Here is a 17,143-nt window from a genome sequence, read left to right on the forward strand (position 1 = left end):
AGGGAAAACCAACATGTTTATTTTCATATTTTCCCCTGGGGGTGGGTCACCAGTCTGCCTTTTTATGTACATCTTTTCTGTCTCCTTCTTAAAAACTGCAAACAATTGCCATGTATTTTCTTGGAGTTAAAAACAAGATAGCCAATTTTTCTTCAGAATTTCTTTGTGTCTACGTGTCTTTGAAGGAGTGACTCCTCAGAATAATTGGTAGGTTTAATAGCAGTGCTGAAAACACCTCAGAATTATGGGCTTTAGTAAAAGAGGAGATATTTTACCTAGAGCTTGCAACTGAATGAAAACCATATTATTCTGATCATGAGGGAAAGAGTAAAAGGCAAGTTAGATCCACTAGTATCTGGATGAATGTATCTGGTTGCAATAGGAATTTAAAAGCTTCTACACTCTCTCTGAGAAATAGCCTCCCAATCCTTGGTATCATTTTTATAGTCTTAGTTTTAATTTTCATAATATAAACTTGCATTAGTTTAATCTACAGGAGACAAAAGGAGAAAATAATTTACAACATGCTAAAATAATGGTAAATTAAGTTCTTTCTTGGCTTAGTTACCATCTATAATAAATCTAACATTTTATCTAATAATATCTCAAGAAAGTTGAGAATTATTGGCTCATTTTGCTCTATTAGTAATTTACTTATCTGCGTTTTTAGTTTCCTTCATTATTTATTTTAATTGCAAAAACAGTTATAGATTCATGTGAGGTAATTAATTCAAATCAATTTTTTAAAATTTTTCTCAAGTCTACACCTCTTTTCTTGATTGGTCATATAATAGTTTCATAGATACAAATGTCTAATTCTACTGCGAATATATGCATTTTAAAACATTTATTTTCTTACTTTATAACTCTATCAATATTTGAAAATGAAGCCATTTTGCACTAATAATATGGAGCTTCTTTCATTAAGTATACAAGTGTATTATTTTAATAAGGAAAAATACTCATGGTGATCATTTCCGAGTATATTTGACTTTTCACTTTCCCAAACTTTTATTAGTATTAAATGAATATTACCTTTGTATTATCTTATTTGTTTATAACTTAACAATTTAATGAAAAGGTAACATAGTGAAACCAAATGATCAATATAAAACTTATAATACATATTCTAATAAAAAAAACTGTATTTTACAACATTTCCATTTACACTAATTGTTCTACATAAGTGCTTCTGTGGAAACGTATTAGCTACTGAACACAGGCAAACAGCACTGGAGACCCCATAGTTTTTGTTTTGTAAGAAGGAGATTATAGTTGAAAACAGTGAGGCAATTGTTCATTTTTTACCCATGTGAAAGGCATTGAATGGGCCTCTCCCTCCAGTCCCACCATAATAAGTCATTTACCCCATTCTTAGATGTAGTTTCTGCCAGAGCAAAGCCAAACATTTTCTGACCCAATTTTATGCATTTCACACCTTTTTAGTTTACTCATGTTTGTATAACACATACTATTCAAAACTTTAAATTTTCCATTTTAGGTTTAGCAGTGGCTTTAGTTAGGAAAGTCTTTTTTTCTATTTTAACTTTATCTATGAATGAGAAATTCTTATACTTTTGAAAATATCTCATCTCTGATAATATGTACAAATTTTCATGATGAATAATGAAGGATTTCAGTCCATCTACTTATATACAGGTAAATATGAGATCTGAAGATTTTTAAGTATGCTTTTAAAACATACTTCTTAAATATTTATAAAGTTTTTGCTTGCAAAATATGCAAATATGATTATTAAAAGGTTTAAAAACCTAGAGTAATGGGTACAGTTTTCTTTTCTTGATTTTCAAGTTTTACATAGTAAATTAAAAAGTTATTTTTTGTGTGTTGTCTCCAGATTTTTACCTGTCATTTTTTTGAGATTGAGGACTATATAGTTTCAAAAATAATGTCAAGATTGACACGTAGTGTGAGTGAGCTAATGATGAATATCAAAATGATTCTTGACAACGAGGTGATTATGTCAATGACATTAAATAGAGCACAATATTTTTTATCAAAGCTCACTATTCCTTACAGATTGTCTGTTGTGAAGTGCTTCTGTGGTCTCTTTTGGGTTGAGTTTCCTTATAATTACCAAAAAAAGAAACTAATTCTAAAGAATAGAATCTCATCAGTGCACATACTTATATGTAGTCAATGAAATACACAAAGATGCTCAATATGTTAGCTTTATACCTTCTTAATAGTCTGCATTTAAAGAGTGCATATTAGACTAATTTTACAGAAAAAAATAATCAATGTTCAAAACACTTAATGGTATATTTCCCTTATAAATACTGATGCCCAAACTGAGATTTGGTATCAGTATTTATATTTCTCGACATGTCTCTTTATTTCTTCAGATATTATTCATTCCAAAGATGTAGGCTAACCAATGTTTTCTGAATATTTGATGAAATACTAAGTCAAAAGTCAGAATAAATTTCTGGCTTCTGTTCTGGTGCTTCAGAATCAGGACATGGTACAAGTGTGTGCCTTTTACACATGTGTGTTTGCTTTTTTATCTCTGTAGGTGTTATCAGTAGTGGTTCTAAAGAAAGAAGAAGGAACAGAAAAGAAAGGAGAAACCAAAAAATCCAAATCAAAATTAAAAAGTAAGATAGAAGTGAGTTGACAATATCAGATTGCTGTGGGAAAACAGAACCCAAATGTCAGGATTAAAGAGGCATTGTATTAGTCTAGAGTCAGTGTGCTCAGGAATGAAACACCAGGGGACAGTACATACTGGCTGCAGAGAAGAGAAGTTCAGTGTTTAGGAGAGAAAAAATCAAACACTACTTGGAAAATGCTTGGTGGTAGTCATGAGATTGTCTGCACAGAGAATACAAAGGAACAAAAAAGTAACAATCCCAGCCAGGAGTCAAGTACAACAGATTCATGAAAATAAGCAAGAGAACTGGAAGGAGACGTCAGGAGTTTGCTCACAACAAAGTAGTAATCACACCCTGCTCCATAAGATAACAAAAAACAGACCTGAATATTGAAAAACACTACTGTTACTATGCAGAAACTTTCTAGGAGGGGAGTATAATTATTTAGAGAGGAGCAAGTGCATATGACAGATACCTCAGTTTAAGTCTTCAGAAATAAGTGAAATTATTGGTCTATATTTGTAGAGTGAAAGACAGAGGAGGGAATATAGCATCACCAATAGAAGAAAGTACATTGAACTGATTTGCTGAGTTGGGTATGTAATTCAATTCACATGTACCCATCTGAATATATCAGACAGAGGGAAAAAGTGAGGACTTAGGTTTCAAAAAGCTCAATGATTATGCTCTAACCCACTTGAAATCACTTATTTGACCATTAGCCATTTGACTCCTTTTCTTCATCAAACACATTGAACACAAGAGCATAAATGCATGAATTCATAATAGAAACAACAAATGTATCTAGATACAATCTATGTATGCAAACAGGATGTATGAAATTTTAAATAGATTTCTCATATTCTGTGCCTCTCTGGCTGAACAACATGCAATAATGTTAATGGCACTTTTATTAATTAAAATTATTTATTTGTAAATATCCATTTTCTCTCTTCCTATAGAAACCAAAGTTTACTGCTTAAATGTCCATTCCCTGAAAACTATCCCTGATTAAAATTTCAGGTTTTTTTTCCAGATGATTTTCATCTAAGAGGCTTTCTGAAAATTTCTGCATGAATAAGAAGAACAGCTCTAGGATATCTGAGTTTGTTTTGTTAGGGCTCACCAGCACTCTGGAACTGGAAATTGTCTCTTTTGCATATTTTTGCTGGCCTATGCAGCAATCATGGCAACCTTCTCATTGTGATCGCTGTGATCTGTGACTCTCACCTTCATTCCACACCAATGTACTTCCTCCTTGGAAACCTCTCCTTTCTCGACATGTCTCTTTCCACCATCACGACCCCTAAGATGGTGGCAGATTTCCTCAGGGACAAGAAAACTACTTACTTGTGGGGCTGTATGGCTCAGATGTTCTTCCTCCATTTCTTGGGTGGCAGTGAGATGACTCTTTTCATAGTTATGGCGGTTGATCGGTACATTGCCATCTGCAAGCCTCTTCACTACACAGCCATCATGAGCCGCAGGGTGCTGGTGGGCTCTGTGCTGCTGTCCTGGGCTGTTGGCTTGATGCACACCATGAGCCAGATGGTCTTCACTGTCACCCTGCCCTTCTGCGGCCCCAACATAGTGGACGACATATTTTGTGACCTTCCCCTGGTAATAAAGCTTGCTTGCACTTCAGCCTATGTTCTGGAGTTGCTGGTAGTTGCTGACAGTGGCCTCCTGTCCTTCATCTGCTTAATACTCTTGCTTACTTCCTACTCTATCATTCTGGTAACTGTGAGACATGAATCCTCGGGTGGGCTCCCCAGAGCTCTGTCCACACTGTCTGCTCACATCACTGTGGTCAGTCTGTTCTTTGGGCCCTGCATCTTCATTTACACTTGGCCGTTCAGTAGTCTTTCAGTGGATAAATTTCTTTCCGTGTTTTATTCAGTCATTACACCCTTACTGAACCCCATTAATTACACACTGAGGAATCAGGAGATGAAATCAGCCATAAACAGACTGAGGAACCAACACATGAGCTCCATACACACCTTCTAAACAATAGTCATGGAGATGAAGGGTTTTGTGGAAAACCCACATCAATTACATGTCAGAATAGGTTGGTCTGAAATGGAGGTTCCTTGTAGCTTTTTAAATATTTTTATATCATACATTTAAAGTTTTACAACATGTCCCATTGTTGTATTTCTTTGATATATACAGTTTTATTGAGAGAAAAAATATTTTCATTGAAATTGATTTCAGATATGTATTAGTAAATTGATTTTTTTAATATAATAAGTATTTTGATTGAAAATTTGGCTCATTAACTATATTTAGAAAGTTAGTAGATACTGAAAAGAGAGAAAAACTGAATTTCTATACTTTATTTAAATCATGGATCTTTCAGCTCAATTCTATAGATGAGTAAGGAGAGTCAAGTTTATGTGAATTCTTCTGAGCCCACAGGCGGGGACATAAACATTTACATTTTGGGGGATCCTAACAAGTCAAAAGATTATTTTGTAACAGAGCAAACAAGTTGTTTTTATGATATCAATTGATAAAAGAATGCATTTTTTCCTTAACAGAAATTACAGCTAACAAGAATGACATTGCACCTTTTGTCTTATCTTTCATTCATGTTTGTGTACAGATTTACATCATGCACCTTTCTAAAAACAAGTAGGATCATTACTTTAGTGTTCGTCCCCTGAACAAAGAAAAACTAAAGTAGCCCCCATGGATTCCTGGCATTTATACCATGAAAAAACAAGATTAGGAAAGCTGATATAATTGCCTACAGAAACCCTAAATTTGGAATAAATAGACCATCCATGACCACTTGAACATGTACATAAAAGGCTAAGATCAAAATTGACCCTCAGCTAAATGCAATAGAATTTGATATTTTACCTTTTTTTCCTAAATTAATTCTTTCTTGTGTTTATATTATCATTTACTCGAAAATTGTTTACTATTGTCCCTCAAATAATGCTTACCAATGTAGTGATTTAACTTGCATAAGTGCCAATCAGTTTTCTTTCTTCTCAAACCCATCAATATGGTAATTCTAGAGAGAATTCATTGATCAAAGTGTTGTTATATTTTCATCATATAAATCAAACTCAATATAACCAACTGTGCCTTAATTAATAACTAAGGTACCTTCAATTTCCTAATAATACAAGCATTTTCATGATTAATATTTTTATACCCTCTCTGCATGTAAACCTGTGTAAAAATTTCTGTAGTATAAACACCCAGGGAAGAAAATAATTAATTTCACTAACAGCTACAGATTATTACCTACTTTCAACTGCTGAGACAGATTTTCCACCAGTCAGTATTCTAAAAGATAGACACTCACATCATTTTTGTGCTCTTTCTCCATAGAATACTGACTGATACACATATATGCATATTTATATATGCATATATAATCTCATATGTAATACATGTATTTTATAAGTAGACACATATAATATTTGTTTGCAAACTTGAGAGTAAGGTAAAGACTCAATGATATTTTACTACTGACTAGTTCAGTGCATTTCCTAAGACAGCATAATTTCCAAATCAGGAAATTCACAGTGCTATTTTATGAATAGCTCATCAATAGACTCATTCAATTTTATTAAACACAAACTAAATAAACAAGGTAAAACCTCTGGAACCACAAATTGTACTGCTTCACCATGTCTCTTTATTATGTATTAATCTTCAACAATTCCTCAATTATTCCTTGATATTTTTATGGTGATAAATAATAGAATTTGTAGAGTCTATCAGAGTTCAGATAATGTTTTATAAGGTTTTATATAATGTTTCATAATGTTCATAATATTTTATATGACATACATAATATCTTATAATGAGTAGATTCAGATTAATCACTTGTGGCAGTAGAACCCCCCAAGATGTATCCTTCTCAGTGATTCCTTGACTTTCTGAGTCTTGCTTATTTTACTTAGCATAATATTATTCACTGGTATCCATTTACATGCAAATTGCATAATTTTATTATTCTTTATAATTAAGTTAAACTCCATTGTGTGTGTATATATATATATACCACATTTTAAAATCCATTTATTGGACAGGCACCTGGACTGTTTCCATGACTTGGTTAGTGGGACTTTTACTACTGTAAACATGGATGAATCTATATCACTATAATATGCTGATTTTAGGTATGGGATAAATATTGAGGATTGGAACAACTGGGTCATGTGGTGATTTCATTTGTAGTCTTTAGAGGAATTTCCATACTGTTATCAAAGGTGGTTGTTCTAATTTGCAGTCCCACCTAAGAGTGCTGCTTTTTCAGAATACACTATTTTGAAATGCACAAACACTTGCCAAGTTAGATAATATTCTTGGCCATAAAACAAGTCTCATTAACTTTGAAAGTATTCAAGTCACTCAGAGTTGTACACAGATAAGCAAAGAAGGTTTATTTGTAATAATCTGAAACTGGAAACAACACAAATGTGCCTCAGGACATGAATGTGAAAACAGTTATGGCTTTTAAGTACAATGAAATATTTGGCAATGAAAAGGAATGTTCTATTGATATAAATAGCATGATGAATATAAAAATAATTATGATTAATAAAAAAAAATTGGGGGGGGTTACCAAGGATTGAATCCAGGGCACTCAACTGCTGAGCAACATCCCCAGTCCTATTTTGTATTTTATTTAGAGACAGGGTCTCACTGAGTTGTTTAGGGCCTCGATTTTGCTGAGACTAGCTTTGAACTCACAATCCTCCTGTATTAGCCTCCTGAGCCACTGAGATTATTAGGCATGTGTCACAGCACCCAAGCAAGAAAATTTTTAAAAAGAGTGCATGCTACTCCAGTTTTTTTACATGAAACCCTAACACATGATAGATTGTAGACTGATGGTTGCCTGTGAGGGAGGATATATGGAAGATCTGGAAGGAGATTATCTAAGAACAACTGAGCTTTGGGGGCTAAGGCACATGTCACTATTTAGAGGGTGGTGGTCTTATTACAGCTGTATGCATGTATTCACACTCATTAAATTGTACATCTTAAATATGAGCCCTGTCTCATATATCAATGTACTATAATAAATTTGGTTTTAAATTCAAGAAGTAAAATAAATATATTTAGAACTCATATCAAAGTCCTTTTTAAAAAACTGAAAACAGCTTAATAACTTGACATACAATATGTAACAGTCAGCATCTCATGTAATCATAGAATAAACATTACATCAGGTCATTTGACCAAGATTCTATATCAGTTCAGACAATCTTGACATGTGTTACGGCACTGACTATCACACCTTTCAGAGTATGACCTCTCTGGCAATTTGGAAATAAAATTTGAATATAATGTGAAACTTATTGTGCTTATTGTCCCAGTGAATAAAGTTTCAAATATTCACTGATTTTTAACATTGGGCTGATTTGCCTGATTTTTTACTTATCTCCCTTTTCTGACTTCAAGAGGATGCAACACTTGGTATCACTCTTATAAAGAAGATCTGAAGTGTTATCCAGGTAATTATTTCCATACTTGTGTTCTGAGCATAAAATGGGTTAATTTCCCCCAAGGGATGGCTTCAGGTGGTGAATATAGGACATGCTAAGGGAGAGCACCTCCACAGACACTATCTCCACCCATAAATGGATGTAACACAAGCACACTTCAGAAGACAGAATCTGCTCTAAGAGAAAAGTGTGTTTAGTAAGTCATCTCATTTCTTTGATTTTCTTTAAGATAATTCTTAAAATATTTTCATGCCTTTATTTTAAAGATCCGTGCTCTACCTGGTGGAAAGAATGGCTTCATTAGCTTTTGAAAATTTCAAAAGAGAATCCACAAATTTTCTCCTCCTACCTGTTTCTACTAGAATTTCTATGGAATTAACAAGAGTAAACACAACTGTAATATGCCTTTCCTCAGCGATGCTCTCAGATCCAGGTAGGAAGACCATAGTCATTTCCCCATGAATCAACATGAACTGGTTCTAGTAAAACTTTTTCATGTAGTCCCTGACTTTTAAGAGAATAAAATTATTTTTATTATCAAAGAATGCATAGTAGATGATGATAGCTCTTAGCATAAAGAAAAAAGAAAACACACAGAAACGTTATAAACCTAGTTATTACAAAATATGTTTAAACTAACAGCCTAAGAATAAAGAGTATAATTACGAACTATAGAATATAACTACATATTTCACCTGTAGTTATCACAGAATTAATTAAATCATCTAAGTCCTATATATACATGCAAAATGCAAATATTAATCAATAAATCTGTTGTGTGTAATTATTCACCAACATTTTCAAAAATAATAGTTACAAAACTTATTTTAAGTAGCTATGTGAGTTTTTATGGGTCAGTTGTTTCTCTCAAATATGCATAGTTATCTTTTAATAAATTTCTATCTCAAACATATTTGCAGTAGTATTTGTGACAGTACTGTCTATGTAATTTATTCCAGGGGGTACATAAATATAGAAAAGTGGCCTCATGGTATCTCTGGGTAAGGCTTCTGTATACGTGACCATAGGAAAGCTGGGTATGACTTCCACATGCATAACAGGATTAAATTAGAATATGTCCCTGGGGTAACAGGGAGGTGCTTGTTTCCTATAGGCTCCCACTACTTTCTCTACTCTACTTCCTCTTTACTCTGCTATAAAAATCACCTCAGAGGCAATAAAGATTGAGATTTGCTGCGCCTTCAAGGCTGACACAACTCCTGGCTCAGTGTGGTTGGTTCCCAGTCTTGGGTGGGGACTGGGCCGTGACACTTACCCTCTTGCTCAGCCCCTCGGAGATGACAGACTGGTCCTGCCTGTCTCCCTCGTACACTTGTCACAGGGAGCAACATTTGCCAGAGATCTAAAAGTGGTGCATCTAAAGCCTTGTCCACCTGCAGTGCCCACATCACAGTTCTGGTGATCTTTTTTGTGCCCTGTATCTTCATTTATGTGTGGCCACTCAACATCACCTGGTTGGACAAATTTCTTGTTGTATTTTATTCTGTTTTTACACCTCTCCTCAATCCAGCCATTTATACATTAAGAAATAAAGAGATAAAAAAGGCTTTGAAAAGACTCAGGAGTTATTATATAGGTTCCCAGGAAAAGGCTTAATGCCCAGAAATTCATTGCATGTACTTTAAATTGACAATATGCTGACCTTATAATATAGTTTAAACTTCAAGGAATATAGTTTATAGCTACAAATAGTTCCAGTTTCCAGATACATCTGTAGATTTGAGGCAATGCAGAGATCTTAAATTTTACTAATCAGGCAATGTTGTGAATTATTTCCCTAAAATCCATACAAGAACAATCTTTCATTAAGGAAAAATTATCTTTTCAGTCTTTCAACACCACTAATAATAGGAAAAAGAACCTGCCAGCAAGCGTAGTGACTTTAGTGTTCATCTGCAATGTAACATGCCTCAGTACAGGACACCAAATAAAACCTTATTGTGTGTGAACCACATTAGGCATGTCTACCAAAATAGTGTGGATTTTTCTTGGTGGGACATGAAAGCATTCTAAAATAAGATTCTCATGTTTGTTCATAGCTGTGTGAATATACCACTTTCAACTTATACACATATATAAGGGAGTTTTATGGTATGGTAATTCTATCTCAACAAGACTGCTCTTAAAAAATCCAATTCCAGGAGTACACCCATGGAACCTATCAAAACATGAAAGCTATGTCTTTTAATTTATTCAGTGTACAGGCTTTTTCCTCCTTTGTCAGGCCTGGCATGGCCCAGGAGTGTCACTGGGACTTCAGTTATCCTCTTGGAGAGGAAGTCAGGTGCAAACAAAAGGGTCTTCTGTTGCCTGAAGCTTCTTTGAGCAGCATGAGGTTCTGGCTCTTCTAAGGTAGGGAGACTGCTGGGGTAAATCTTTCATGAGCAACATCCAGTTGTTCCCACACTTTGGACTTCTAGGTTTTCTCTGACAGTGCCTGATCTGAGCTTAACACCCATATCTGGACTAAGTGCTTATACATTTCTGGAGCTGTGTTATTGCATTAGATGTTAAATGTAGGTCAGTACTATCCCTTCACCACAGGAAATAAGCTTCTTTTTTTTTTTCCTATCAAATATATCTTCAGGCCCTTACACTGGACCTTTAAGTACTTGTTTGTAGCCTTCTGCTCACTATTCCTCTGAAGGGAGTCCTACAGTTTAGCAATGAGTAAACAACTCCCCTATAGGAATGCAGTAGCTATTACTAATCTTTGAACACCTGAATCACTTCCCTGCAGGGGTATTCCTTTCCAAATGAATATTTTTTCCAGTGAGGCTTGGTGGCAGGCTAAGGCAGGAGGATTGTGGTTTCAAGGTCAGACTGGGCAACTGGAAAGAAACTAAATTTATAAACAAGACTAAAAACAAAGATCAAAAATATTTTTTCCCCCAGGACCATCAGTGAAATCTTTTAACAATCAGGAATCTTCTTCCAGAACTGGGATTTCATATATTCCCTGCGACTGATTCTTACTTGTCCACCAAGTTGCTCAGTGACTCAGCCACAAATCCACATTTACCATCTACTTTCCCAAGCTAGTCTCGTTCCTAGTTGTGTAAGCTTGGCTAATCCGAGAGGCAGACATAAAGATGGATTCCAGTGTACTCACACAGATAAAACAGCAAGAAAAACAGAATTTGATACACGAATAGTATAAAGATATGTCTAGAACATTATTTATGTTGATAAGGAGACATTTAAAACAAGAGTAAATTCTGTCAAAGTTTTATTTAACAGGAATTCAAAAATAGAGAAACAAATATTTAATGATAGAAATAAGAATAGTCATTCTTTCCAGTGATACTAACTGAAAAGTAGATTAAGGAAACTTTTAACCTTGAGAAAAAATATTTGGTAGTTGATAAATGTGATAATTTCAAGTACATATATGAGGGAAAAATTTAATCTTTTCATTTAAGAGTTTGCACCTTAATATCTGCAAATTAATTCTCATATAGTAACAGGAAATATGAATGGCAAAACTGGGTTCCCCTTGGTGGAATGGGCTGGGTGAGAAATAAAAGCTAAGAGAAATAAAACAGCAAAATATCATAGAACACAGAAAGTAATTTCAAGAGTGGGGGCAGGATGGGCAATTTGATCATACAGATCAAGGTTCTATACTGACAAAATGAAGCCCGGCTCTGTTTTATTTATATTAGGAAACAACAAAGGCCTTCCATAGAATGTTCTTCATCAAAAAAGGTTAAAGGTAGGCTGTCCAGTTCCCAACGGGTTACACCCATCTCCTGAGCTACTATGGGGGAACTTCCTAGCGGAGCAGAGATAGAAGGCACGTGCGTTGGGCAATCTATTGGGAGGGCCACGGGTAGTTGGATAGTTCACATACCAAACCCAAATCTCCCTGGCCACCATTCCTGGAGAAGACCCTCATGTAAATCACAGATGGCTTCCCACACTTACATCCTCTTCAAACTCCTGGGTATCAACTCCTTTCAACATTAGTAATTTATTATTACATAAAACAAGATTTTGAGTCACCCATTCTGTTACACTATCAAAAACTCTCTGACTTTTCAAAAATATTCTATTCAACTTGTCCCATTTATGCCTCATTTTCTCTCCTGAGTAAAAGAGTCTGTTTGCTATATATCTGGAAAGATGGAAATGATTTATTTATTAAAATTAACTGCAGCTACTACTTCTTAAATTACAAACTAAAATAACTCATTTTACTAAAATTAAAAATGTGAAATATATAAATTACAAAATAATCACCCCTAATAAAGAAGTTCTTCATTAGACTTGAAAGCTCTACTGTTTTAATTGGGTAGGCATATAGTTGGTCAGCCATGTATTGCTCCAGAAGATGATTATCTATCATTAAGAAAATGGAAGTTCGGGCTGGGATTGTGGCTCAGTGTTAGAGCGATTGCCTAGCACAGGTGGGACCCGGGTTCGATCCTCAGTACCACATAAAAATAAAGGCATTATGTTGTGTCCATCTACACCTAAAAAATAAATAAAATTTCTTAAAAAAAAAGAAAGAAAATGGAAGTGTCACTCAAGCAACACTTTGACAAATTTTAGAGGATAACACCAGACCCAAGGATTTCATATTTAGGGAAACTGTCAGTGATGGTCTGCTTATTTGTAGTCTTCTTAACTCAGGCTGAAGTTAATTCTCAAAGCTATATAGTATTATGCAGTGGGGCTTTTTGGAGGTAGGTAGACCAGGTCATGAGATTTGGCCTCCATGACCGCATTGTAATAACAGGGAGAGAGACCCAAGGTAGAAAGCTAGTTCTATCTCACATGGAGACAGTCCACAGAGCAAGAAGGACCTCACTAGAGGCAGCTGCCTGATCTTGCACATCTCAACTTCAGAACCGTGAGCCAAATAAGACATCATTCCTCAGGAGAAGATAGGAGAGAAGAAGGTTGGGAAAAAGAAAAAAAGCTTGTAACTTTCAAAGCAACAAGGGATAGAGTCAAAGCATCAAGTGAACCCCTGTTACACTTTTACTATATTCGTAGGAATAGTTCATTTATTTTACATAAATTAAAACCTGATAAATTTCAGAAAAAAATAAGATGTACATGCAGGTGTCCACACGAATGCTGACCTTCAACTTGTAGTTCTGATCATTTGTTCTTCACACACACACACATGTACACATTTTGTTTTATAAGGAACCCAGCCTAATTCCATCTTAAGATTGGGAACCATCTCATCACAAAGTCATGGAAAATTAATTTCTGTTTTACTATAAATTCCTAAGATTTCTAAACTTGTTTGTATTCCTGCCCATGCCTTGAAATCACCCATGCCTGGCTCTCCCTGACCAGATAACAACCCTCTCTGAAACCTCAGTGACCCCTCAGAAGATGCAAGAGAAGGTGGTGAAGCGGGAGGACCTCTTTATTATGAGAAAGTTGTGGTGCACCTTCTTTGAGAGGAAGCTTGTGAAGGAAGCCTGTCAGAAGACCCTCAAAGATCTGAAACTGGACTATCTGGATGTCTACCTTATTCATTGGCCCCAGGGATTTCAGGCTGGTAAGGACTTATTCTCCAAAGATGATAAAGGCAACAACCTCATCAGTAAAGAAACATTCTTGGATGCCTGGGAGGTCATGGAGGAGCTGGTGGATGAGGGGTTGGTGAAAGCTCCTGGTGTTTCCAACTTCAACCACTTCCAGATTGAGAAGATGTTGAATAAGCCTGGACTCAAATATGAACCAGTGACTAACCAGGTGGAGTGTCACCCATACCTCACCAAGGAGAAACTGATCCAATACTGCCACTCTAAGGGCATCATGGTCACAGCCTACAGCCCCCTGGGCTTTCCAGATAGACCTGGGGCCAAAGCAGCAGACCCTTCACTACTGGAGGACCCTAAGATCAAGGAGATTCCTGCAAGGCACAAAAAATCCCCAGCCCAGGTTCTGATCTGGTTCCATATCCAGAGGAATGCGTGGTGAATCCCAAGTCTGTGACCCCAGAACTTATTCTCGAGTACTTTCAGGTTTTTGACTTCCGATTGAGTGATGAGGAGATGGAGACCTTACTCAGCTTCAACAGAAACCTGAGGATCTGTGTCCTGGCTGACCAGGCTAATTTGCAGGACTACCCCTTCACTGCCGATTACTGCAGCTGAATCTCCTGATGAGACACCTGATGGATTCTTTCTCTTCACTGAAGTGGAATTTGCTCTCCCTGAGGCCCATTTTAGCTAAATTTATATGAAATTATATTGTGCTTGATCTTGTCAGAATCTAGGCAAATTTTTTAAAAAAGTTATTAGTGTATTATAATTGTACATAACAGGATTTTTTGAATGCTCTAATCGTCCATGCATGCAACATTAGTTGCTCAATCTCCTTCCCAGAACCTTCTTTCCTAGTCCTCCTCCCTTCCCCTAAGCAAGGTTTTATTTAGATCCATATGTTGAACCAGGAAAAGACTTATCACAGGGAAGTATGACTCAGATGAGCAAATGCCTATTTCTTCCACTTATTTGATCTGAACAAATGTTTGTTAAACAACAGGGTCTCTGCTACCATTGAGGATGCAAAAATAAAAAGAATTAAAAAAATAATGAAGGTAAAAAAAAAGAAATAAACCAAATTCAAAAGGTCAAGGTTAAATGTTTTCACTCAAAGTGGACGTAAGAGCAAAGTCAGCAAAAAGCTCCCATCTAAAAGATTTTGAGTTTTCTCCACACAGAAAAGATGAGGTTTGAGGAGGTAAATGTTTCACCTGATGTAATCATTATAGAACATATACATCTATCAAATGTTACTTGGTGTTGCATTCATATGTACAATGTTATATTTTTATGTACTGGTTAATTGACAAGTGGGATTACATCAAATTTAAAAGCTTCTGAAGCACAATGAAGAGAATAATTAATACACTGAAGAGACTACTTAAAGTAGGGGTAAATCTTTGGCAAGAATGTATCTGACAGAGAATTAATTTCTACAACATATTAAGAACACAAACATCAATAAAATAAGCATTTCAGTTAAAAATACGCAAATGACATGCATAGACACTTCTCATAAGAAATAAAAACAGCCAGTAAATAATTATATGAAAAAAATCCTTGTACAGTGGTGCACACCTGTAATCCCTGAGGCTCAGGATCCTGAGGCAGGAGGATCAGGAGTTCAAATCCAGCCTGAGCAAAAGCGAGATGCTAAGCAACTCAGTGAGGCCTTGTCTCTAAATCAAATAAAAAATAGAGCTGGCAATATGATTAAGTGATCAAGTGACCCTGAGTTCAATCCCCGGTATAAATTATATAGAGTGCTCATCTAGCATGTGTGAGGCCCTGGGTTCGATCCTCAGCACCACATTTAAAAAATATTTAAAATAAAGATAACGTGTCCAACTACAAATAAAAAATGAATTTAAACCAGGCAGAATTTTGAATGATTGAATATTTTCTTCTATTTAATTTCTTAATTGAGAAATGGAATGTAACAAAGCGTGTGTGTGTATGTATGTGTGTGTGTGTGAGTATTGAGCTTTATCAAAAATCTAAAAATGGAACTTCCATATGATCCATTTATTCAAATCCTAGGTATATATCCTTAAGAAATGTAGTAAAAGATACTGGCAGACCCACATTTATATCAATACTGTTCACAAACTATTTACAATAGATAAGACATGCAATCATTCTATGGGCCCATCAACAGCTGAATGGATAAAGGGAATGTGGTCTTTATGCCAGGGATTGTGATTCAGCCATAAATCAGAATGACATCCTATCATTTGTATTAAAATGAATGGGAACAAGTGAGCAGCATGACAAACAAAACAAGGCACACAGACAAGTAGAGCATACTTCCTCTCACATGTAAAAACATGAGCAGAAAAAGCTGAAAACAGTAGAGAAATTATTATTGATTGATAAGGAGGCAAAGGGGAGAAAGCAGAAGGATGAGGGGAGAGGGTAGAAAAGTGGATGGACATGATCAATAGTCAATGTATATTCATGTATAGAAATACCACAATAAGTATCACTAATGTGTATCATTAGTATTAGTAATTCTAAAAAGTAATTTTTAAAAACTTACACATGAATGCACACTAATGTATATCTTTATAATGTTATAAAATTCCCTAACATGAAAAAGTTTCTCAGAGGTAGAGATTATTTTGGACTAGTAAAGCTCTAAGATACTACTTTTAACCAATTCTAATGTACTATGTTATACACTGAGAAATGGCAGCCAAAGAAAGTCTGTAATTATATAAAAAAGGAAATAAAAACTCCACAAAATCCAAAATTAAGACTTTGTGTTTCCAAGGATACTCCCCTGCTCCCCCTCCCTCTCATTTCCAGCCCCTTCCTCTCTGTCTGTCCACGACTTTCTGAGTTCACCCATCTCTTTGGGCATTATCACTCTTTCTTTTCATCTTTAGTTCTGTATTTTCATATGTATTTTTGTTTATTTGATTTTTCTGTGCTTTCTTTCCAGATACTGATATATTTAACTTTTTTTTACTCCTAAGGATCTACTCTACAGATATATTTTTCATGCAAGATTACTTATGTATGTTCAAAGTTATTAGCAGCATTGACTCTAATAGGAAAGAAGCCCCAACAAACATTACCTTCCTTCCTTTACCTCTTTTATTCACTTTTCATCATCTCCTATTGCCTTTCTGTCTGAACTTGACAAACATTTGAATGAAAGAATACTTGACTGAATATTGTATTTACTTTGTAAAATTAAAGTTCCTTATTTTAGTTTTAATGTTGTTCAGAATAATGCCATTGTTCTTTTTCATGTATAAGAAAAACTAGGAAGGGCTGGAATTGTAGCTCAGCAGTAGAGTGCTCACCTAGCATGTTGAGGCCCTGGGTTCCATCCTCAGGACCACATTTAAAAAAATTTTAAATAAAGATACTGTGTCCAACTACAACTAAAAAAAAAATTTAAAAAAAAGAAAAACTAGGCATAATTTTGAATGATTAAACATTTTCTTCTATTTAATTTTCTTAATTGAGAAATGGAATGTAACAAAGCACATTTTTAGAAAAAAAAAGT

At 35.2% G+C, this 17,143-nt stretch overlaps 2 pseudogenes; both read left to right on the plus strand.

Annotated features, from left to right (window-relative positions):
- The first annotated feature begins 3,688 nt into the window (after positions 1–3,688).
- Positions 3,689–4,625, plus strand: LOC143393932 (olfactory receptor 4L1-like; annotated as a pseudogene).
- Positions 4,626–12,780: 8,155 nt separating this feature from the next.
- On the plus strand, positions 12,781–14,235 carry LOC143394703 (aldo-keto reductase family 1 member B10 pseudogene; annotated as a pseudogene).
- The last annotated feature ends 2,908 nt before the right edge of the window (positions 14,236–17,143 follow it).

The sequence above is a fragment of the Callospermophilus lateralis genome, chromosome 3 (genome assembly GCF_048772815.1).
Source record: "Callospermophilus lateralis isolate mCalLat2 chromosome 3, mCalLat2.hap1, whole genome shotgun sequence".
NCBI lineage: Eukaryota > Metazoa > Chordata > Mammalia > Rodentia > Sciuridae > Callospermophilus > Callospermophilus lateralis.